At 45.9% G+C, this 23156-nt stretch overlaps 1 protein-coding gene across 1 annotated transcript in view; it reads left to right on the top strand.

Moving 5' to 3' along the window:
• Positions 1–23156, top strand: part of RGS11 (regulator of G protein signaling 11) — a 4320935-nt gene that overhangs the window by 1257395 nt on the left and 3040384 nt on the right. The gene's annotated exons all lie outside the window — the stretch shown is intronic.

The raw sequence follows: 23156 nt of genomic DNA, 5'->3' as shown, positions 1-23156 counted from the left end.
TCGGGAAGAGGTCTCCTACTCAGTTCCTCTCTTGGATCAGTTCTTGGAGACACGACAACTTTTGGAGTGCATCAAAGGAAAGCAGCAGCAAAACCTTCTTTTAGCTGAGCTTCAAGGTAAGGATCAAGTTTTGACTTCAGCTTCTGAACAATTCCAGTAAGTGAGAGGTCCCCAGATATACTGTTCCGTCTCTCATTGACACTGCTGAGCCAGGCTCAGGCAGCCAATCATTCAGAAGGGCATTTATGCAGGCAGACAGCCAATCAGGCTCAGATTGCATTCAGGCCATTCACTTCCACCCAGAAACTCACTACAGTGATGTGGATTAGGGCAAGCACCCAGCCTGTCAGCACACCACGCTGCATTCATACCAGTTTCGGGCAGGGCTGTGTCATTCATTGTGTCACATACCAGAAACCAGACACCCATAACATGAAATTTATGTTGGTCACACACTCCATTTACCCAGTTCCCACCCCAAGGGTGTACCCACAACATACAGTCATTGGGAAAGCTCCAGCCAGTCCTGCCTGGACTACCCCACAGTACCATATATGGAACTTCCACAAAACAGTTAGTCAGGAGAAGGGACATACACTAGGGGTACAGGATTATACCCCCACCCATGGGTGCCATAAGGGTATCCCAAGGGTCTGTTCACCACAACCAAAAAGAGGAAGAGCTGCACTGCCAGGAGTCCCACATGTACTCCTGTGCAGAAAACAACACAGAACACACATGATAAGGGAGTACAGGATAAGGACCTGGAGGCCCTGTCCCTCCAATGCATTTCCAGCATCACACTTCCCCTGCCCCTTCCCCACCCCTGGGATGGGGGCAGTGGTGCACCCAAAAAAAAATTCTATGTTCCTGGGGAGAAATGTTTTGACGTGCTATTTAAAGAATTACGCCGTGTCGGGCCGCCCACACAATATAAGAACAGCAGGGGGCTCAACTGCTGAATGTGTTTGTTCGTGCCAATTCAACCCCTTGCTGTTTGCGGTGTGTGTTCCTTTAAGCACCCCATGATGTGGTATGTCACGAAGTGTGGAGAATAAAAGGGGGCCGCCCATGTCACAAGGTTAGTGTGTAGGGGGTGTGAGAAACCTGAAGGTGTCTCATCCGTCAGTGCCCAGTGATCTGTCATCCAGTGGTCAGGACACAGCCATCGCTTTTGGATCAAGTTCCTGGGAGTGGAACACCTTTTCCCCATCCTACCAGGTAGGATACCTAGAGGAACTCAACCCCCCTTTCCCGACACAATCATTTTTTCACAGAAAGTTCACTGTGAGAGAAAACGGACTAACAACCGAGCCGTATACCTGATATGTCCCAACACAAGGGTTAGGCCGAGTCAGGCAATTACTGTTAATTACACACACCTGACTTCTACCACACTTCCCCAGACTGATAAAAGGCAGAGCACGAAAGCACAATCTGTGCAAGGCAAAGCACCCAAGGAAGCAGCAGTTCCAAGATGGCAGTTTAATACAAGGAGAAAGCCTTGGCCTTTTCAGAGGAAGAAACCCGCTACTTTTGCAAACCCTTGAGAAAAAGAAACATAAGACAGAGAATTAAAGCTGAAGAAAGGTGCATTGTGTGTCGAAGGTACCCGGTGCTCTCCCGCATCAATAGCCGAGGTGGAGAGGAGCGATTGCCGCCATGGTACTGTCCTTGTCTCCTACAACGCCAGCCGCTCCAGTAAAGCCATCACATCCGGTGAGTTGGGGAGACTGGTAGCTTGCTGGACGAAAGGGGTTCCAATTAGGAACCCTGCGTCCCCTGCACACGCTTTAATGGCCAAAGCCTAAGGGCTATTTATAAAGTACAGTCTAATGTCTATTCCCCTTGTACCGGGGGACTGAGTAGACTGTCTCGTGCTTGTCAGAGTATTCAAACAGTATTCATTCGTTAATTTGTCTTTTCACATGGTAACAATTCATATACTGATATGTAGTGCATTTCTTAGGTAAACAAATTATGCCATTTGACAAGTTTTGAGTATTTAAAATAAAAATGATTATTTTATTATACAAAATAGCCCAAAGCGCTTCGAGTAGTATTCACTCTTCATCAGGGGCAAACATTCCTTTCAATCATTTCTACAAAGAAAAAACATTTATGAAGAAAATTTTGGGATTTTACAAATAAATTAGGACATCAAATACAGTTCTTTTTCTAGTTTCAGTTATTAATCAAAACATACACATTTTGAATTATTTCCTTTCTTTGAATTTTTTCAGAACAAGAAGAACAGAAAGCGCTAAGTCATTGCACTTATCTGAGAATCAAGAAAAGGTTTCAACCCACTGCCTTATTCTAATCATTCAAGAGGTTATGTATGTAGAATCTAATGTTCAATACATCCTAAGATTTCTGTCACTCAACATACGTTTTGAATGTCCTCAGTATTTAATAGTTGTCATGGGCAGCAATAGTAGAAATATGGGGGCCCCTGTGTTTGAAGGGCCTCTCACTTACCTAAAGCTCACTGTGAGTCATTTCACTCTCAACATCACTTCTTATTATTTACTGTGCTCGGTGTACTAGTGGGAGACAGTGCTCCGAAACCATGGTGGCCAGGTAGATGTAGTCTTAATTCTGAAAATAATAAAGCAATATCTATGTCAGATCAAAAATGTGGTCACTGACAAAATATTAGATTTAAAACTCTGTAGATTGCATACTTATTCGTGTAGTCGCCGCGTTTTTCAACGGATGTGCTTTAAAGGCAGATGATCTTTAAGAGCCCTGCGGGGTAATGGCAAGAGAATAGATCTAAATGTTGGAAATCTAACATATTCAAAGCTTTTTTTAAATGAAAGATGAAATGCTTACCAAAAGAACTAGTTTCGTGTTCAGAACTGTGGTCACTTGTGTCTGTCTTACTTTGATACCATGACTTCCTTATAGGGGACCCTGACTAAGCATAACTGCCTTGTGTCCGTTATTTACATGTTGGCAGGCCTCACTAGGACAAGGCTCAGCCAACATAACACTGGCGACAAGGGCGGTTGTGATGATGGAGTAACATCCGCGTGGCTGTGATCCCACTAATCTGCCAGCGGTGCAGCATGCCGCAACCATATTCTATCTGCCGGCTGGTCTGCTCCACGCGCAGCCGGGCCATCTCAGAAGTGACGCCACATGCAATAAGTGGTGATCATTCTCTGGTGGGCTTAGCAGGTTTATTCTTTGACCCCGACTTACCGGTCTACCAGTGAGGTAAGAGACACCCTCTGCTCCCCTCTACGTGACTCTCCAGCATGCGTACCCGGAGAGATACAGGCCGGGAGAGAGAGAGAAAATAAGTTATATAAATAAGAGGCAGACATCACATGTTCATACTCATAATGAGACCCATAAATGAACACCATCCTGTCGTGCAACCATAGGAAGTGACAAAGCCCCACACAGATCACTACTGGTTGGTGCACTGAACACAGTCAGGACCCTGGAAAGCCTGATATAAGACATCAGCAAGGGTTGCAGCTCTTGCCAGGAGTGCTTGTGTGCCCTATCTCAACACCCCTATGCATGCACCAGGTGACGAACACCTAACAACAAAAACTTGGCCCAATACAACCTAGCCACCCACGGTGGACATAAGATGGCTGACTATACAGGAAGCAGACACGCTGGGGCCAGGATGCTGTGCCCTTCTGTCTACCTAACACCCCTACAAGAGTTTGATGTATCCAGAGCCCCATCGTCCCTAAGCCCCAGGTGGGCCGCATGGGTAAAACGCCTAGAGATGTTCTTAGCAGCCATAGCGGAGGACAGTGATGCCATGAAGAAATTAATAATGCTCTACTCAGCGGTCCTGACGTCCACAACATTTTCGAGACACTGCAACCCACTGACGGCACGTTTGGCACAGCCAAGACGGCACTCCATGAATACTTTGCACCATGTTATCTTTTTGGACCTCAAAACGCCGTTCAATTCCGTGACAAGAACACTATTGTGACAAACGTTGAAAAAACATAACATTCTGAAAGAGTTGCTTGATGTTGTTGAATTATTACACGTCCATAATCAGAGTGTGTGATATGGTTTGGGAGGGGACTTGACCGATCCATTTGATGTGTCGAAAGGGGTCAGTCTGGGATGCGTCCTGGCCCACTCATTTTCCTATTATACATCCAGGAAATTGTGGATGCATTGCAGGCAGGTGTCTTGGATGCCCTAGAATTGGGTCAAAAAAACGGCCTGCCTTATTTTATGCGGATGATGCTGTCATTCTTGCTACTAGCCCAGCTTGGCTGAAAGTGGCCCTCAATACCTTTTTGACAACATGTAAGGAGCTTGGCCTCAAGCTCAATAGCTCTAAAACTAAAGTTATGGTCTTTAAACCCCCTTTTCCAAGCCATGCCAGGTAAAGATAGAAGTTGAAGGCCTTACACTGGACCAAGTTGGGCATTTCAACTACATGGGGATTAGGTTCAACGAGGTTGGGGGGTGGTCGGACCAAATGACCAAATCCCAGGTCAACTTAACTAAATGTAGCAGGGCAATCCAATCTTTTTTTTTTAGGCTTGGCAGTGCAGCAATACACCAGCTCTGGCTCTATTTGATAAACAAGCACTGCCTGCATCTCTGCGGTTTCGCCAATACAAAACTATTATTCCCAGTCGAGAATATTTTTTGCTGCTCTTGTCTAAAAATGCACCAGCTACGTTGATCCACTTAGAACTCCAAATACTGCCCATGGCCGATCTAATTGCCCTTAGGCCAGCCCTGTATTGGGTGAGGCTTTGGTCCTCCATGAGCTTGGCCCCTTATAAAGATGCTTTTAGAAACTTCCTACATGTAAAAAAGATATTGTGTGGGTTAGGTGCTAGTCACTTCTGGGAAAACTCCAGTGAGTAGCCCCCTTTACTCAAAGCTGAGCTTAAGCTAGCCACCAAACGCAATACATTTAGGAATCTAGAGATACAAATGCATGCTCTAAAAAATTGCCCTGGATTCCTCCTACTCAATTCAATGGGAAATAGCAAACCATTTCTGGACGGCATTCATCCCCCCTATGAGCGCTCCCTATATGTTTGCTTCAGACTGGGTATATTGTATACTGCTTGGTATATGCAAGGTTGGTTGCCTCACAATACCAGTGTTTGCCCACTTTGTAAAAAAAGCTAAAGAAACCTTGATTATTTTATATTATGTCCATTTTTAATGGGGCTTAGGCAGAGATACTTGCTACCACTCCTACTTGACATGGGTCTAGGAACCACGAGGGAATCAATGCAATTCCTCACTAATACACTAGAGTGGGATGTGGTATTTGCATCGGCAAGGCATGTTCACTGTGCCTGGCTTTTAAGAAGCAGGTTGTCAGGCATCAATTTAACTCACTCATAGGCTACATCGAGGTTGCGAGCTGTGCTCTCCTCCCATAGTCCAATTAGACCTTTATAATGCAGTTTTGAGGCTGCAAGCCCTGCTCTCCTCTTAAGGTTGAAATCCAACCCCATAGTTGTTAATTTTAACTTGTTTTTATCTTTCTTCACTAAGTGTATGGTTTTATTCTCATGTGGATTTTCTGTTTGTGGTTTGTTATATGTATATTAACTGTGACTGTGATTGTGTTGTTCTGTGCTAAAGGATCAATCTGAATGAAGTTTTTTGACACACAAATACTTTGTACCAATGGCAAATCTACACTACGAGAGATTCCTTATGAAACTAACCATGCAAAAAGAGGGTGAATGCGTGGATGCATTCCACAGCAGACTGTGGCGAATGTCTACAACATGTACATGAGGAACACAAGATGCAGTTACAGCTGATACAAGTCTGTTTATCTGTAGAATTGAGGCGACATATATTATGCCAACTAGGCATATCCCTAGTATGCATCCTAGAGCGAGGAAGCTCCCACGAATTGGCAGATGTCAGGGCAAACAAAATGTGCGATGCCATGAAAACAATGACACTAGAAGAGACATGCACTCTAGGAAGACAACAATTCGGCAAAATAGACCAACGGACATTGTGGAACAGGAAAGATGGGCGAGCCCCCAACTGCGGCTATGACCTCCCTCACTCCAAAGACTGCCCAGCAAAAGGCCACGTATATGGGAGATGTGGCATAGCAAACCATTTAGCTCGAGTCTGCCGAGCGCCAGTGCCATCAACACACTCGAGAGGGCAAGCTTCTCCCAGACAATCATTTCAGAATCCGACTCAGAAGGTGGCTCAAGTGAAACAGCTCCCCTACCCACCAGATGGTGATCAACCCATCGACGCTGAGGAAGATGAAGAAGATGTGTTTTTCGTATCAAGCATGTTGGATCTTCAAACCTCAAAAAGGCACCAGCCGAAGTGTGTGGTCCACATCTGCGACTCCCAAATCCCTGTGCTGATCGACACCAGAGCATCAGTATGCACCATGGTGGAAGAACACTACCGAAAACTGTCAGATGCCCCACCTCTAAAAGATACACAGGTATGGATATATTTGGGGGGTCTACATGCATTTCGCCGACCTATTTTTGGTCGTGGTACTTTTCATCGCTGGATTTTACATCGCCAGAAACCCCGTTTTTTTATTTTTTATTCTGGGGGGTGTTTTATTGGGGTTGGGGTATTATTATAATAGTAAGGGGTGATCTGGGGGGGATCCCCCCCACAATAAAAAAAAACAAAAACAGGGTTTCTGGCGATGTAGATCTGGTGATGAAAAGTACCACGACCAAAAATAGGTCGGCGAAATCACATAGAACCATTTGGGGGAAATCACTGACTGCCTCTAGACTGTGTTTTTGTAGCCTCTGTTCAACGTGACAACACCACCATCAGAGCAAGATTTTCTGTCACCAAAGTGAGCAAATTGACACTGCTGGGATGTGCTTCAGCGGAAGAACTTCACTTAGTGAACTTCATCTTCGGTGTCTACTTGGAAGACACTCAATCCCTGTTGGCCCGATATGTGAGTGTGTTAACAGGCATTGGAAAACGTGCAGGTGATCCGGTCCACCTTCACATTGATCCCACGGTCCAACCGACTGCAGTGAAGCACAGGCAAGTGCCTTTCCACTTGAGAGAGATGGTTGAAAAATTACTAGGCAACCTGGTGAAGATGGACATAATAGAGAAGGTGCAAGGGCTGACCCCGTGGGTGCCCCCCATTGTGATTGCTAGGAAACCCAAACAACTCTATCTGCATCTGTGTAGACATGAGCAATAAGGAGAGAAAGAGACATTACACTGATGCTTGATGACATCCTAGCGGACTTACAAGGAGCAACATTTCTCTCAAAACTTGACTTGAGATCCGTATACCACCAGCTTTTGTTGGATCCGGCCTCCCAATATATTGCAACATTCACAACGCACCAAGGGCTATATAGATACAAATGCCTGAACTTTGGCATATCCCCGGCCGTGGAGGTATTTTAAAATACAATCTGTGGAGCCCTTGCCGGACTCAAAAGGGCCATCAACATAAGCAACAACATACTAGTATAGGCTAAGTCTGTACAGGAACTTCTGGGAAGGCTGGGGAACGTTCTGAAGCACATCCAACAGCTAGGACTTACGCTGCACAAGGGCAAGTGTGCCTTCCTGCAAAATAAGATCAAATTCTTCAGGTTCGTGTTCCAAGAAGGGGGCATTTCTCCAGACCATGCAAAAGTGTAAGATATCCAAAATGCCCCAATGAATGCTTCCGAAGTACGCCGCTTCCTTGGAATGGTCACATACTGCAGAAGATGTATACAGAACTTGGCCACTCTATCCAAGCCCCTCCGCAATCTCATAAAAAGGGACTGCACATGGAGTTTGTACCGCCCTGGAACAGAGATCTTTCAATGACATTAAGAGTGCGCTTACCGCCGATGACACCATGGCATTTTTCAAAATTGAAAATTATCATGGATGCTAGCTCATTTGGTATTGGGCTGCTACTGATGAAACTAGACAATGGGGGGAATGGTCACCCAGTGGCCTTCGCAAGCAGAGCCCTGTCTGCAACTGAGCAAAAATACTCAGAAATAGAGGGAGAAGCCTTAGCTGCATTCTGGGGCTGCAAACACTTCCACCTCTATGTGTATGGAAAGTGAGTGACGGTGATCACTAACCAGAAGTGCCATGATTCTGATAATGGCGGCTTGGGAGGATATCTCAGGGGCAACAGGCTCACCTTGGAAGCAAGATGACAGGGAGCAACACAGGTTCGATCCCCGGGTCCGCGCTTAGAAACCTCTGGGTATTAAGCGCGTTATAAATAACCTATAATATCATATCATATCGTCCTCCAAACCTCCAGATCCCATGGAGAGGTGGATGCTTGCGCTGCAGGAGTATGACCTTGAGCTGACAATCTGCCCAGGAAATGCAAATGTGTCAGACTACATATCCCACCATCCAGTGGGACAGCAAAAAGTGAGCAAGGGAGAATGGGAAATGGAAGAGTTTCTACATATTCTGGCAATGGCAGCAACGTCCGTCTCCATGCCCATAGAAGAAATAAGGACAGTCTCAGCAAATGATGACTGTTTTCAAATCTTACAGTCTGCCGGAAACCCAGGAAGAATCGAAAAGGGTCCTTGAAAAACCTGATCGGTGCACACATGATGCAAAGTAAGCACTCGAACAAATGTTGCGCGTAAGAACCAAGCTCACATTTATGAATGATGGGCTAGTCCCCAGAAGATCAAAGATGGCCATTTCCACCAGTTTACTACCACAAGTACTGTAACTCACCCGCAGGGGTCACCAAGGGGTCACCAAGGGGTGGCCAAGACCAAAACATGACTCTGAATGAAAGTCTGGTTTCCAGACCTTGAAGAAAAGGTGGAAGAATGTGTCTGCACTTGTGTGGGGCTAGGCGGCAATGCCTCACCACAAGGAACCCTATATCAAATCAATGGACCGAAGTAACCTACAGTGGGAGAAGGTTCACATGGACATTGGATCCACCTGCTGTGATACTCATGTTGTGATCCTCGTAGACTAGTGGTTACAGTATCCAGAAGTGGAATTCGGAGAATCGACCTCGCTGGAAGAATTGGTGCCTCTCTTAGAGAAAATATTTGCCACCCATGGTATTCACGCTGAATTATGCATTGACAATTGACTGCTTTTTCAGAGCGGGGTTTTTCCGATTAACTACAGAACATTGGAGTGGGACACCAGAAAGTGATGCCAGACAGCGTCTGGAAATGGCAAAGCAGTAAGGCTGATGCGTACCCTCAACAAGGTATTTAGGATTGCACCGGGCAGGGTGAGTGTGAACGATGGGCATTATATCAATTCCTGTTAGATTATTGCACAGCTCCCCACTGCTCTACTGTCGTACCACCGGCGGAGGCTCTATTCCAGCTATTATGAGACCACTCACCTCGCAGCCCGGGGGTGATGTGATCGATGATGACAGGGTATTCGGAAGACGGAGGAGAACGAATGAAAGAGAAATCTTCAGGAGGAAGTTGCCAGACAGTGTCTGGAAGTAGGGAATAGAGTGTTGGTCCGCTCCAGACACCCACAATAGAAGATGTCTCTACCCCATGAGCCCATTCCGCTCAGAGTAGTAGGCGCAAAAGGGCCAAGGATCACTACCTTGGATGGTCGAGCAACTGTAATGAGAAATTCCATCTTCTTCCGGAAGATCGGAGGGTCGCCAGAGTTCGGTGGCAAGAGCAGGAGAACGGTGGAAAATCCTCAGCGATGGCCAGGCCTGGATGATGAGGAATCAGTTCAAGAGGAACCCTTGTTCAACAGGGGTGAAGAAGGTGGCCTGGCAGATCAAGGAGGAGGCACATCAGAAGAGGAAGATGACCATAAGGAAGAAATACGCTATCCTGTGCAGGAACGCCATAGAGAGCCGACCTACCTACAAGATTTTGAAGTTGGCTTCCCCTGACCCTAATACACAGCGGTTAGATGGTTGTTGATGATCATGAACAATTATGCTAGGCATTGTTTATTTCCAACTTTTGTGGTTGTTCGAATGTTGTACACCTGTTTTGTTTTAATAATGAAAAAGGAGGAGTGTGGTGTGTGTTCTTTTAGGCACACCGTGACGTGGTATGTCTTGAGGTGTGGAGAATAAAAGGAGGCCACCCGTGTCACAAGGTTAGAGTGTGCACGGGGACCCTGGTCAGCCATAACTGCCTGGTGTCTGATATTTCAAAAATAAAGGGGATAGCCCAAAAATCTAGGGTCCTGTGGGCTAAATGTACAATACAATACAAAAAATGAACTCATAGATGGAGGATGACATCATGTACATTTGTTCTTTATAAATAATAACAATATATAACCGATTAATTTGGTCACACTCCAATAGTCAAATATATTATTGTTCAGTATTAGATCCTCTTATTACAATCTTTACATATGGATGACTTAAAAAGATTGAATCATTTGTTATTATTTATAAAGAAACAAATGTACATGATGTCATCCTCCATCAATGGGTTCATTTTTTGTATTGTGGTGTCTGATATTTACATGTCGGCAGGCCTCACTAGGACGAGGCTCAGCTGACATAACACTGTTCTTGTATTGTGTGTGTGGCCGGCGGGGTGTGTTTTCCTAGTACAGGCAGCCATTTGGGATGGGTGCAGGTGGATACCTGACCGGCAGGCAGTGGGCTACTTATGTCCTTCACTTCCGGGAGATACCCCGTGAGCCCAAAGCTGCGAAACAATAGAAGCCCTGCATAATCCTACTTAAAGCCATCTCTGGCCTGGCCGCCCTCTGAGGGTAATCTCTTCATTGCCTCTTAACGTTTCACACTGACACTCTGTTGTTCAACCACCAGATAAACGACTCGAGGCGATGACACGTCCCCGAATGGAGCCTTCTGCAGGCTCTGTGTCAGCTGTCAGGGAATTAAAGTGCATTTCCTTATGCTGGACAAAGAGTGAACACCGTATTGAGCCTCTGCCTAGCTGCTTCCCTATTCCTTAGGGAAGCAGCAAATCGTGTGTGCTGTCAGCTTTAGGTTGGCCAGTGTGGCCACAATCACCTCCCTCCCTGTGGTGTTTGGGGGGAGGGCGGTACAATACGGAACCCCAAACTCTGTAGTAACCCATCAGCACCCATACAGTGTTTTCTGGAAATCCCTTAGATAGGGACTCACCCTGGTGACCTCTGTAAATATTTGATGTCTGGAATTCGTCCTCCTTATGTCAGAGTGTACAAAGTTTAGGTCTCAGATAATTGACCTAATGAAACAGAACAGAGCATAATGTTATGTTCTGTTATCTGATAGTATAGTGCATACACCATGCTAAGGCCTATTCAAAGTACTAGGGAAGGGAAGAATGAGGCACTGATTAGAGGGAGGAAGGCTACAGGGGAGTCAATGACGCAACGTGATGCAAAACGCATGTCTCATATTTGTATTTTTTGTTTTCAAGGGAATTGCACTATAGATTGCTGGTTTTGAAAGGTGAGCACCTTTTATACCTTGCCAGCATAGATATTGGAAAGAAGCAGCATGAAAGAAATTGCAACATTAAATTATTATTTTGAACATTTTCCTTGAGTGGAGTTGAACTGCCACCTCAGCCGCTTCTGAACTCTACATACTCAGAACTCTGCCCCCTCCTCCAAACTCCGCCCCCATCTCAGCTCTTGTGGGATACCCCTTTAAATGTTTTCAATTTCCACCACTGCAAGACAGTGGAGTCTCGGACTGGGAAGTAATGGCATTCAATACAAAGTGTAAAATAGGAGACTAGATGTCCATTTCTAACTTAAAAACGTCAACTAGAATTTTATCAGGGCCTGTGAAATTAGAAATGATATATCTGGATGCATAGGACCAGGGCCTGCCCGGGGCACCCTGCCATTAGCCCCCACCACGCCAGCACAGGGAGTCTTTCAAGGTCTCCCCTGAGCTGTCGTGGTGGGAGAATGCGTGGCAGGCGCCCTATTGAAATTAAATGCAGAGGGGGGTTGCCACATTTGTGTTTTGCCGGCCAGGATGCTACAGTTGCTAAGGTCGGCCCTGCATAGGGCATTACCAATGATATCATGGACTGGAAGAAGGTTTTTTTAATGCAACATCACCCTCCAGCCACTGAATTATTGTCACACATCTGATTTGGTGCCATGTCTCAAGATTTACAAAGATGCAGCTGATTGCTGAATGATGTTTGTAAAGTCTGTCGTCAACTTTCTCAATCAAGGCCCACACAGCCTCCCACATGCATACGTGCAATAAGAGGTGGAGACAGGAGGAAGGTTCAGCAGCCTTTATTCTTCCATCTCCCCACTGTAACGTACGTCCCCTTCCCGCGTCCTGCCCCTCGCCTTCCCGTGACACCCTGTCCTCCTCCAATCCATGTTATGGGGGAGTCTTGTGTATGTGACAACTTCACACCCCGCCCCAGTACTAAACATGATGACGCCTCTAGTTCATTTCTTCAATTAGTCTGCATGGCCTATTTCGAGTTCTCTGAAGTCTCAGGACGCGTTTTTCTTCACTGACCCCTTGGTATGACGGGGCCATCTCTTTGCATGAGTCCTCTCCATCTCCTTCATAAGATGTGTCCCACTTGGTGATTGTGGAATCTGATGAGTGATCATGGGACTGTATGATGCCTGGCATTCACCTGAAGTGTAAGGAATTTCTGGTGATACTTTTTCTGTCACCCTCTGCAGTGATGAGAGACCCTTTCACTTGAGTCACCGGTATTGGATCTTTGCCGAACGCGCCCATGCTTTTTCTGCTTTGGGTTTGCTGTGCTATGACAAAATCTCCAGGTTCAATGTTGTTGGGCCTGGCTCTGCGGTGTTCATCAACCCGTCTTTTCATACTTTCTTTGTTTCTGGAGTCCTGTTCTCGCATCATAGAATCTCCCCGTATCTTTCTTCGGGCTGGTCACGTGGTGTAGTCTTGTTCTTATGTTTCTTTCGAACATGACTTCGGATGGTGTCTTCCCCGTGGTGCTGTGTGGGTTGTTTTGATAATCCCGTAGCAGCGGGTATAGCATCTTTTCCACCGGCTCCACGGTTAGTCGGGCGATTTGCACATTTCTCTTTACATTACTCATGAAACGTTCTACTGCGCCATTTGCTTGCGGCAACAATGGCGTTACTCTCCTATGTATGAAGCCCATGTATTCAGAGAATGTTTTGAAGTCCTGTCCTGTGAATGGGGGTCTGTTGTCAGACTTCAGAACCTTTGGGATGCCGTATGTGGCAAACATTCTGTCAAGTGCAGGAATAGTGTGAAATACTGATGTGGACGGCACTAGTTGTACGTCTGGGAAGCAGGGGGTATTCTACTGCAACCAGTATGTAATCACCCCTTTCCAGGGGTCCGGAGAAGTCCACTGCAATCTCGTCCCAGGCTTTTTCCGGGAGTGCTGTCATACATAGGGGCTCTGGTCTCGTTTGTGGGTTGATGACTGCACAGGTGGGACAGAGCTTGAGAAGATCTTCCACCTGTGAATCTAGATGTGGATACTATGCCTCTGTGGTCCTCATGGGCTAATTCCAGCACCTTTCGTCATTATTTTCTAGGGATTACTATTGTTGTTACCTTGAGTAATAATCCACCTTCTGTTTTAGCTAGTTCGTCCTTTACAGCTATCAGGCAGTTAATGTCTTGTTTTGTTTCTTGCCAGGTGTTGTCCCCCACCTGTCGGGCCTGCTTCCAATGTCCTGGTTCCAGACATCGAAGGATGATTTGTAGTCCTTGGTCGTTGTCCGTCTCCTGTGCAATGTGGTGCTGATCTAGACCTTTTGGTGTGTTTCCGTGCACAACATAATGGATGCATTGATCCGCAATGGAATGATCGTGCTGGGATTCCATGCAGGGGTCACGCGAGAGGAAGTCTGCAGTGTTGTGGTCTTTGCAGAGTCTGTGGATTATGTTTAAACTGTAATACTGTAGTCTTAGTGCCCACCTTGCAACTCTCGGTGGACTTTTCGCCTGTGGATTTCTGTAAATGAATAGCAGTGCCTGTTGGTCTGTGACAACTGTGAATGGTTTTCCGTATAGGAAAAGGTGAAAATGCTCACAGACCCACACCACCGCCAACCCTTCTTTTTCGGCCTGAGAGTAGGCCTGTGCCGCCTTGGGGAGGCTCCTGCTGGCATATGACACAATGTTTCTTGCTTTGCTGTCTTTAGTGTCAATTTGCGTTAGAATGGCACCAAGGCCTACTGGCCTGGCATCCACGATCTGCTCTGTCTCTCGTTTGGAATTGAAATAGGCAATGTTCCTGGCGTCTGATATGCGTTGTTTGATTGACTGGAATGCCTGTTGGCACCTCTCTGTCTATTCAAAGTCTGTGTTCTGTTTTGTCAGAGTTCTGAGGGGTTCACTGACGGAGGCATAATCGTGTACGTAGCAGGTACAGTAACTGGCTAGCCCGAGGAATGAGCACAGGTCAGATATATTTTTGGGTGAGTGGTTTGTTTTTTTCGGGATCTGGGGTAATTCCATTTGATGAGAATATGTGGCCAAAAAATCGGAGAGTCTGTTTTCTAAATTGGCATTTGTCCTTGTTCAATCTGAGTCGGGCTTCTTCAAGGGCCATGCATACCCTTGTGAGCATATTATCGTGCTGTTCCTGGTCTTGTCTGAAAACTAGAATGTCGTCACTATAGTTCAAGCAGTTTGGTATGTGCTTAATGACGTTGTGGATTTCAAATAAAAATATTTCAGCGGCTGAAGAGACCCCGAAGCTGAGGCGCTTATATCTTCATAAGCCCAGATGGGTGGCAAATGTAGTGATGTACCTGAAAGCCTTGTTTAGTTCAAGCTGATGACATCCCTTGTTGAGGTCTAGCTTGGAGAATATAGTTGCACCATTTAGTAGATGTACCATATCGGTTATGCGTGGGGCTTGATGGCGTTCCCGCAGTATGGCTTCATTTGGCCGATGCATGACTACACATATGCGTATGTCTGTTGAGTCCTTTTTGGGTACCGGGACGATGGGGGACACCCACAGAGTGGGCCCTTCCGCTGGTTCGATGATGTCCGCCTCAAGGAGTTTAAGGAGTTCTTCTTCAACTTGTTTTTGCATATTTATGGGAATTCCTCAATAGTGTTGGGCTACGGGAGGAACTTTTGGGTCAATGTGGAAGTCGATTTGGCATCCTTTTAATTTTCTGAGGCCTTTGAACAATACTGGGAATAATTGTTCAATTTTTGCGGTGGGGTTGAACCATGAGTCTGTATAAAATGTGGATGAGGCCCATGCTGATGGCTGCTTTGTAGCTCAGTATACATCCGCTTTCTGTGGCTGCCTTCAACACGTGCATTGGGATTTTCTCTGACTGTCCTTTTGTGGCTGCATGACGCCATAAAATACCCTCTGCATGGCCGTGGTGTCTTTGATCTGTACGGGTAGATTTGAGCTTCTGCTGGCTGGAGATGCGGGGCATGCTGTATGCTGTCGTATGCTTCCTCGCTTATAACGTTCACAGTTGCTCCCGTGTCCATTAAGAACTTGGCAGCCATTTTGTTTACTTGGATGATGAGTGTTGGGTTTGTTCCTTCGCCGTCGGGTTCCCCAGCGCGTACAGGTATCTCTTTCTTTTTGGTTCTTCTCGCTGTTTCTCGCTCCTTCTGGTGTCTTCATCTGAAGATGCACTGGATCTGCTGTCAGATTGGCAGTGCTCAACCAGATAGCGTATGTCTGCGGGGTCACCTCCTTGATCTTGATGACAGTGGTTTGCTGTCCTGACAGTCTCCTGACGTTCGGTCATGTCATCTCTCTGATTTTTCTTCCTTGTGCCTTCGTGGGGGAGGTTCGTAAACCTGGCTGGGGGCCCTGGGCTTTGGTTCCTTCACCTCTCATTTGACTGCGATATATGAGGCATAATGCTTTGAAATGATTGTCTCCCCCAGTGGCTGAACACTGTTGGCCTATGACTGGGCATGGGCCTTTGTGCGGAAATTCGTATCCCCATCTGTAACAGAACGGTTCACCATTGCCTTTGGTTGCGCTCTTCACCTTGTTGACACATTCACATTTGCCACGTGTGATCTTTATCTCGCCCAAACCTTCAACTTGGGATGCTAATGCTGAATCCGAGCGAGCGCAGGATTTCCTCTAAGTTGCATGGTTTTTGCAATAGTCTTTTCGTGAAGTCTGCGCATTCACATCCCACTATGATCTTCAAGCGCAGTGCCTCATCATTTGAGTAGTTATTGAAATTGCAGTGCTTCATCTTCAACCTCAATCGCATCACAAAAGCATCCATGGATTCCCCTTTGACTTGTTTAGTTGTGTGGAAAACGTGCCTCTCATAGTCCATGAATGTGTGTGGGGTGAAATAGTCCCGTAGCATAGCTTTGAGGTTCGCGTATGTATCTGTGGTGTCTGTGGGGAGCTTATCCACAATATCTCTGACATTTGAACCAATAGATAGTGTGAGAAGACTGTGTTTCTTTTCTTCATCATGGGGCCCTATCACCTTGACATATACCTCAAAGTCCCTTATCCATCTCTTCCAGCGAGGGCCCAGGTTGCTGGACTCTGCTAGGTTGAAATTTGTAGGCAGTTGTGTGATGAGCCTGTCCTGCATTCTGGTGGGCAATGCTTGAGCTGTTGTGAGTGGAACGGTCAGCGTGTCATCTCCAGACATTGTGTGTGTCTCTTGCTGACAGGTGTGCCCTGCTTACTATACTGTGCTGCTTCCTTTGGTTTTACAGGGTTTTGACTAACTTTGGTTCAGAGTAGATCAGCGTTGACGGTAGTGGAGGATTTCACATCCTCAATGTGCTGAAAACTGATGCTGCCGTGTGGTGGTGTGAACCGTAGCATGTGTGGTTCATTTCTGGGCACGCCACATGTTTTGCTGCACTCTCCTTCCCCACTTGCTGAACACTGTTGGCCTATGACTGGGCATGGGCCTTCGTGCGGAAATTCGTATCCCCATCTGTAACAGAACGGTTCACCATTGCCTTTGGTTGCGCTCTTCACCTTGTTGACGCTTTCCCATTTGCCACGTGTGATCTTTATCTCGCCCAAACCTTCAACTTGGGATGCTAATGCTGAATCCGAGAGAGAGCAGGATTTCTTCTAAGTTGCATGGTTTTTGCAATAGTCTTTTTCTGAAGTCTGCGCATTCACATCCCACTATGATCTGCAAGCGCAGTGCCTCCTCATTTGAGTAGTTATTGAAATTGCAGTGCTTCATCTTCAACCTCAATCACATTACAAAAGCGTCCATGGATTCCCCTTAGACTTGTTTAGTTGTGTGTAAAACGTGCCTCTCATAGTCCATGATTGTGTGCGGAGTGAAATAGTCCCGTAGCGTAGCTTTGAGGTTCGCGTATGTATCTGTGGTGTCTGTGGGGAGCTTATCCACAATATCTCTGACATTTGAACCAATAGATAGTGTGAGAAGACTATGTTTCTTTTCTTCATCATGGGGCCCTATCGCATTGACATATACCTCAAAGTCCCTTTTCCATCTCGCATTCTGGTGGGCAATGCCTGAGCTGTTGTGAGTGGAATGGTCAGCGTGTCATCTCCAGACATTTTGTGTGTCTCTTGCTGACAGGTGTGCCCTGCTTACTTACTGTGCAGCTTCCTTTGGTTTTACAGGGTTTTGACTGACCTTGGTTCAGAGTAGATCAGCGTTTGACGGTAGTGGAGGATTTCACATCCTCAATGTGCTGAAAACTGATGCTGCCGTGTGGTGGTGTGAACCGTAGCATGTGTGGTTCATTTCTGGGCACGCCACATGTTCTGCTGCACTCTCCTTCCCACGTACGTTCAGCTGTGGTTGCGTTTGTTTCCGGACCGGCCTTATCCTTATGATTTCGCAGGCCGCGTGGTCTGGACTCTCGCACCTACGTGTTCGTGCGTAGTAGTTTCTGGGCCGGGCTTGAAATCGATTTCTTGTAAAGTTTGTTTTAAACAAATGAGTCTTCTCTGCCAGCACGTTTTCGTAGGGGGAGACTGCAGCTCATACGCCCGGACGCTGAATGGGAGGCTGGGCGGGAATATTCTTCTGCTTTGCTCACCTCTGGTAGGCGGAGGTAGCCCTGTGCTGGTTCAGGATGCCCGGGCTCCTCATGCGCCGTACTTCGGGACGTGGCCTTCGCGTCTGCTCACCAGTGACACCGTGCACTGGATTTAGCTGCCACTTGAAAATTCGAGTGTGCTGCTCCTAACAATGTGGAGTCCTCAGCCTTGTCGCCAGTGTAAAGTCCGTCATGGACTTTCTCAATCAAGGGCCACACGGCCTCCCACATGCATACGTGCAATAAGAGGCAGAGACTGGAGGAAGGTTCAACAGCCTTTATTCTTCCAGCTGCCCACTGTAACTGACGGCCCCTCCCCTTCCCGTGACACCCTGTCCTCCTCCATGTGATGGGGGAGTCTTGTGTATCTGACAACATCACAATGATAATGTATTATGCTGTAGAGCAAGGGACCTCTGAACATAATAAGGGTGTCATGCCTTAAATGCTTGCTGCCATAGATACAAGAGGAAAGGGCAGCGGTAGCACAAGTTCTGATAACGGATGTTCAGGAATGCGTGGTGCACTCTGGCTCAGCGCGTATCTGCACTATTTTAGAAAGCAGAAACTGGTTTCACGATACAATAGGGGACATCTTTAATGGTTGGCTAGCTACACTTCACACTGTGGGATTGATAAGTAAGAGCGGTTTACTTTTAACTATCTGTATGGTGAATCGTTATACTGTATGTTGAGTTGCCGGGGGACCAGCAACAGTTTGTAAAGTGTCTGAGCACGGATTGGCAGGTCTTTGTAGTATGATGCTGGTGGGGCCGGCATCCAGCGGGCAGAGCCATAAGGTGGAGGCCTGCTGCCTGAGTGAGGGTGCTGGCGCAGCGCTGCAAATAAGCATGCAGGCAGGGTCAGCTGTTATTGACTGGCACACGGTTGTCTGTCTTCTTCTTACTGATAGATTGTATCCATCAGCTGTGATTTTTGGATACCTAGGCTTGAGCCTCATTACTCCATCTTCTCGGGTTGAGTATGTAATCGTGGGTTAAGATTCTTCTTGGTATGTGTGGACTTGTCACAGTAGTGCTGGTTTCACAGGGTCTTCGCTGTGAAGCCGTGCACACCTTTCATTGACACAGTGACAGGTGTACCATGTGTCACTGTACACATGACTTAGCACGAGCCCAGTAGGGGCTTAAGTCACAACACTTTATAGACTACACTGTTCCTGACTGGATTCATTTTCTGTGTCATTCCAGAAGATTAGATGAACGATTCCCAAGGAGGTGAGGTTGTGACTCACAAAGTACCCAAGGCAGTGAGTTACGTGAGTGTGTTGCAAGCATTTATTGCATTTTCTACAGATAGAGTTAGTTTTTGAATAGTAACGTTGGGTGTTTGTAGTCTACAGGTGGATGGCGGTTGTCAAGCTAAATTAAAGATCATAATCGAAAGACTTCTTGATTTGAGCTTACACAATACAGAAGCCATGAGAATGATTTATGACATGTTAAGGCCTTTACAGTGATAGGAGTGTACCAAAAAAGTAGAGGAACTTTGACTCCAGCGGGGGACAGAGTAGGAAGGAAGTGAGCAATATGCAACACATTTTTCAAGGGTTGCAGTCATGCTGGTTGACAGCCAACTGAGTTGAAACTGATTGGTAAAGTAGAGAAGTGTGCTTTAACTTCACAAAGAACAGTTCCAGAATGGTAAAAATGGTTGCAAAAAGTAGTGGAGCAGTTAACAGTAAAAAAGAAAAGTAGTGGTACACCGCTCCTGACCGTTCCCTTTCACTTCGACCACTGGGCCTGAATTAAGAATGGCCTAGAAAAGAAGTCATTAGCACCCATTAGGATTAAATGTATGTTGTCTATTAATAGACTGTGTGCAAATACGTTGTCACTGCTAGTTTTAAGGAAATGCTTGTGGTGTTTACGTGTTCAGGGCAATCATTGAAACTAGTACTGTAGGTGATACAGTACTATTATTATCAAGTATTTTATTGTTGCTGATTCCCAATAAAAGGCCTCTGATGAGGTTCCTGCATTATGAAGGTGATAAGGAATGAAACTTGTTGGGCGGATGTAGTATTACATCTGATCAGTTTCACTAGTAATACATGACAGAGTTGGATGACATGTAATCCCATGGTTAGGGTAGGTGCACAGATCAAGCCTAGTTCCTGAGAGTCACACACGTTTGACTTAAGTGAAGTCTATTTATGGGTTCAGATGTATTATTTTAATTGTTGATTGTCTAGAGCGAATGGAACATTTTACAAATGATGGTATGTTTATGAACTGTGATTCACTATGTGTACCCTGCCTTATTAGCACTTCACAAATAACAACGGTTTGACACTTTAATTTTTTTTTAATAGAACGGAACAACCAATAAAGATGCATTGACTAAGCTATCCCCCTGTTTACAGTATTAGTGTATGGGCCTGCTGATTTATTATGTTTGTATCTAGTGGTGGCCCGTTCACTCTTGGTTTTCCCTAGAGTCTCCCATATAGTTGAATTAGCTTTCAATCATTGCCCTGCCTGATGTGCAATTTGCAAGTGTCATCCAGGTAATTCTCCCTTATTTAAGGGAACATTTAATTCAGAAATATGATCTCTCTAAAGAAGGGGGTGCCTATTACACCCTCACAATGAGTTAGGAATCATGGGCACTTGTTAAAGATGCCACCTTGGAAGTGTATTTTGATTGGATGTTTTGGGGCATGCTTGCTTGAAAAATGTTCTCTCCAGTGGATTGCAATCCTGTTAAATCTTTCCAGGGAAATTGTATTCTCGTCACCTCTCGTATGTGAGAGGTGTTCACATATCAGCCATATGGGGGTTTAGTGTAGTTACATAGCCACCATGGAGACCACAAGCCCCATAAGGCAGGAGCATGGACACAGGGCCAAAGAGTTTGACAGCGATACATTATGACAATAACACATTGGGGGTCATTACGAGTTTGGCTGAATGGGGACTTACCAGGACATTCCGACCTATGCGGACCCGGTAAGTCTCCATTCAGTAAACCATTCCCCATTCCCATTTGAGCCCCCATAGGACTCAATGGGAATGCTGAAGGCGCTAATAACGTGCCCGCAAATTGTGGGCCCGTTATTAGCTCCAAGGTCCCTTAACGGGTCCCGCAGAGAACAGCTGGTCAGACCAGCCATTCCTGCTGGGACCCGCTAAGGGACCTCGGAATAGGGCGGTAAGGGTTTACCGGCACCAGCATCCTTAACGGTGCCGGTAAACCCTTACCGCCCAACTCGTAATGACCCCCATTGCCTGCAGTAATCCTGAGCAATGGCTGAAAATACTAGGGCAGACCAGTCCCGATTCAAGGTTGAAATCCTCCCTCCTTTTACCACATGTGCCAACCCATGGATAGAAGTATTTTTGGAGCAACCAAGTCCATCTCTCCATAGAGAGTCCTCATTTAAACGGCAAACTTTTCTTATCCAAAATAATGTTTCTACAGAAGGAGCAACTTCCTGTGTATGCAGCAACTCCTCAAGTGTTTTGAAATGAGGCAGCGCTTGTACTCTTTTTTACTCTTAATACGTAGTCACCCTGAAAGTCAGACATGGTTTGCCAATTTAGATGTTGATTCTGCAAAATTGTTTCGACAGTTTGACCTCATTATTCAAGGGATGGTGTGCAGCATACTTGATGTTTACTATCAGTTTTGTTAGCATAATAGCCTCCGGGCTTCTACATAAGCATGACTCTTTATGGGGGAACCGTATAATGTCAGGAAGCAACATTGCTTTCACAACTAACCAAATCATGATCAACTCCACATGCATACCCTGACCCTGTACATATATTTAATGATTGTTGTTCTGCAAATTGGCCAGTGTGTGTCAGTGTACCCAACTCTGCTACATAAACTGAAGTGACATTGGGTAGGTGATTCTGTGTGTCCCTGGGGAAGCCTAATCCACGTGTATTGAATTGCACAATAAAGAAATACAAATAGGAACTGGTTCTCTGGGTGAATTGGTATAGAAAAGAATGCAGAACATAGACCAACTAGAGTGAAGGGTGTCGTAGTTGGTGGGGATACAGGATATAATAGTAGCAGGATTTGGTAATACTAGGACAGCTGGGATCTACTGAATTCATTGCTCTCATACCTTGTACAAATCTATATGTATTCCTTCTGGGCTTTTCGACTAGCAATATTATGGGATTACAGGGGCTGGAGGTAGGCACTACAATCCCTTGATTTAGCAGAAATCATATCACTGGTGCTATACTTTATTCTTCTTCTGGTTTCAGAGGGTACTGGGGAATGCAGGTAATCTCTTTGATTGATCTATTTTATTCCTAACTGGTTCAGCATTTCTAATATAAATACACCCTACTTCATTACTGTCCAGTGACCAAAGGTATTCAAGTACAGCAACAATCAGTTCATGTAAATATGGTGACTAGTCACTAATCACATGTGGTGTTGGCTTATCCTGTAGGACACATAAAGTGGGTATTGCTGCTTCAGTGTTCCTACCAGGTACACTAAGAAATGCTCAGTCTGGTGTACAATAGATAGTGCAGTTCAATTTGCATAACAAGTCTTGTCCACCAAATTAACATGACCTGATGGCCTGAGAAGGAAAGCATGTGTGGCACCGATCGGGTCTAGAGTAACCACTACAGGCTTAGTGGCATAATGAGGAACTGGAATATTGGATAGGCCTGTTGGCTTATAAACTGCCTGCTGCATCTATTAGACTGGGTATGGCTCGCCTGTCAACTTCACAGTGAAGTCATGGCCAGCTTCATGAGGTTGCAGGTAGCCTACCAGCAACCTCCATTACCATTTATGCTGCCTGATATCCCGGTAATACCGGGATATTCCGGGCAGCGGAGGAATGGTAAATTCCCATCCCCGTGGATTCCACAGGAATGGGATCACTGAAGCACCAGCACCGTTATTAACAGTGCTGTTGCTTCAGTGAAAAATCTGCTGGTAGGGGCTTGAACTACGTGTAGGTAAGCCCTGCAGGTAGTTCAGTGTCCCTACCAGCAGACTTGTAGTTTTGCAGGTCCGGGAAAAGGTGCCGGTAACCGTTGCTACCAGCACTTTCTTTACAGACCGGCAAGCTTATAATGAGGGCCCATGTCTCAATCCTTATTGCATCCCCTTGTGCCCACATGGCTGTAGGCAAAACCTTTACTTTTTCAAGGCGTCAAAATACAGAAACTCGCCAGTCTTTTGTTTTGTTGGCAGATAC

This window comes from Ambystoma mexicanum, chromosome 2q (assembly GCF_040938575.1).
Source record: "Ambystoma mexicanum isolate Mex_15411 chromosome 2q, UKY_AmexF1_1, whole genome shotgun sequence".
NCBI lineage: Eukaryota > Metazoa > Chordata > Amphibia > Caudata > Ambystomatidae > Ambystoma > Ambystoma mexicanum.
Note: the sequence above shows the minus strand (reverse complement) of the source record. Positions and strands in the feature narration are given on the sequence as shown.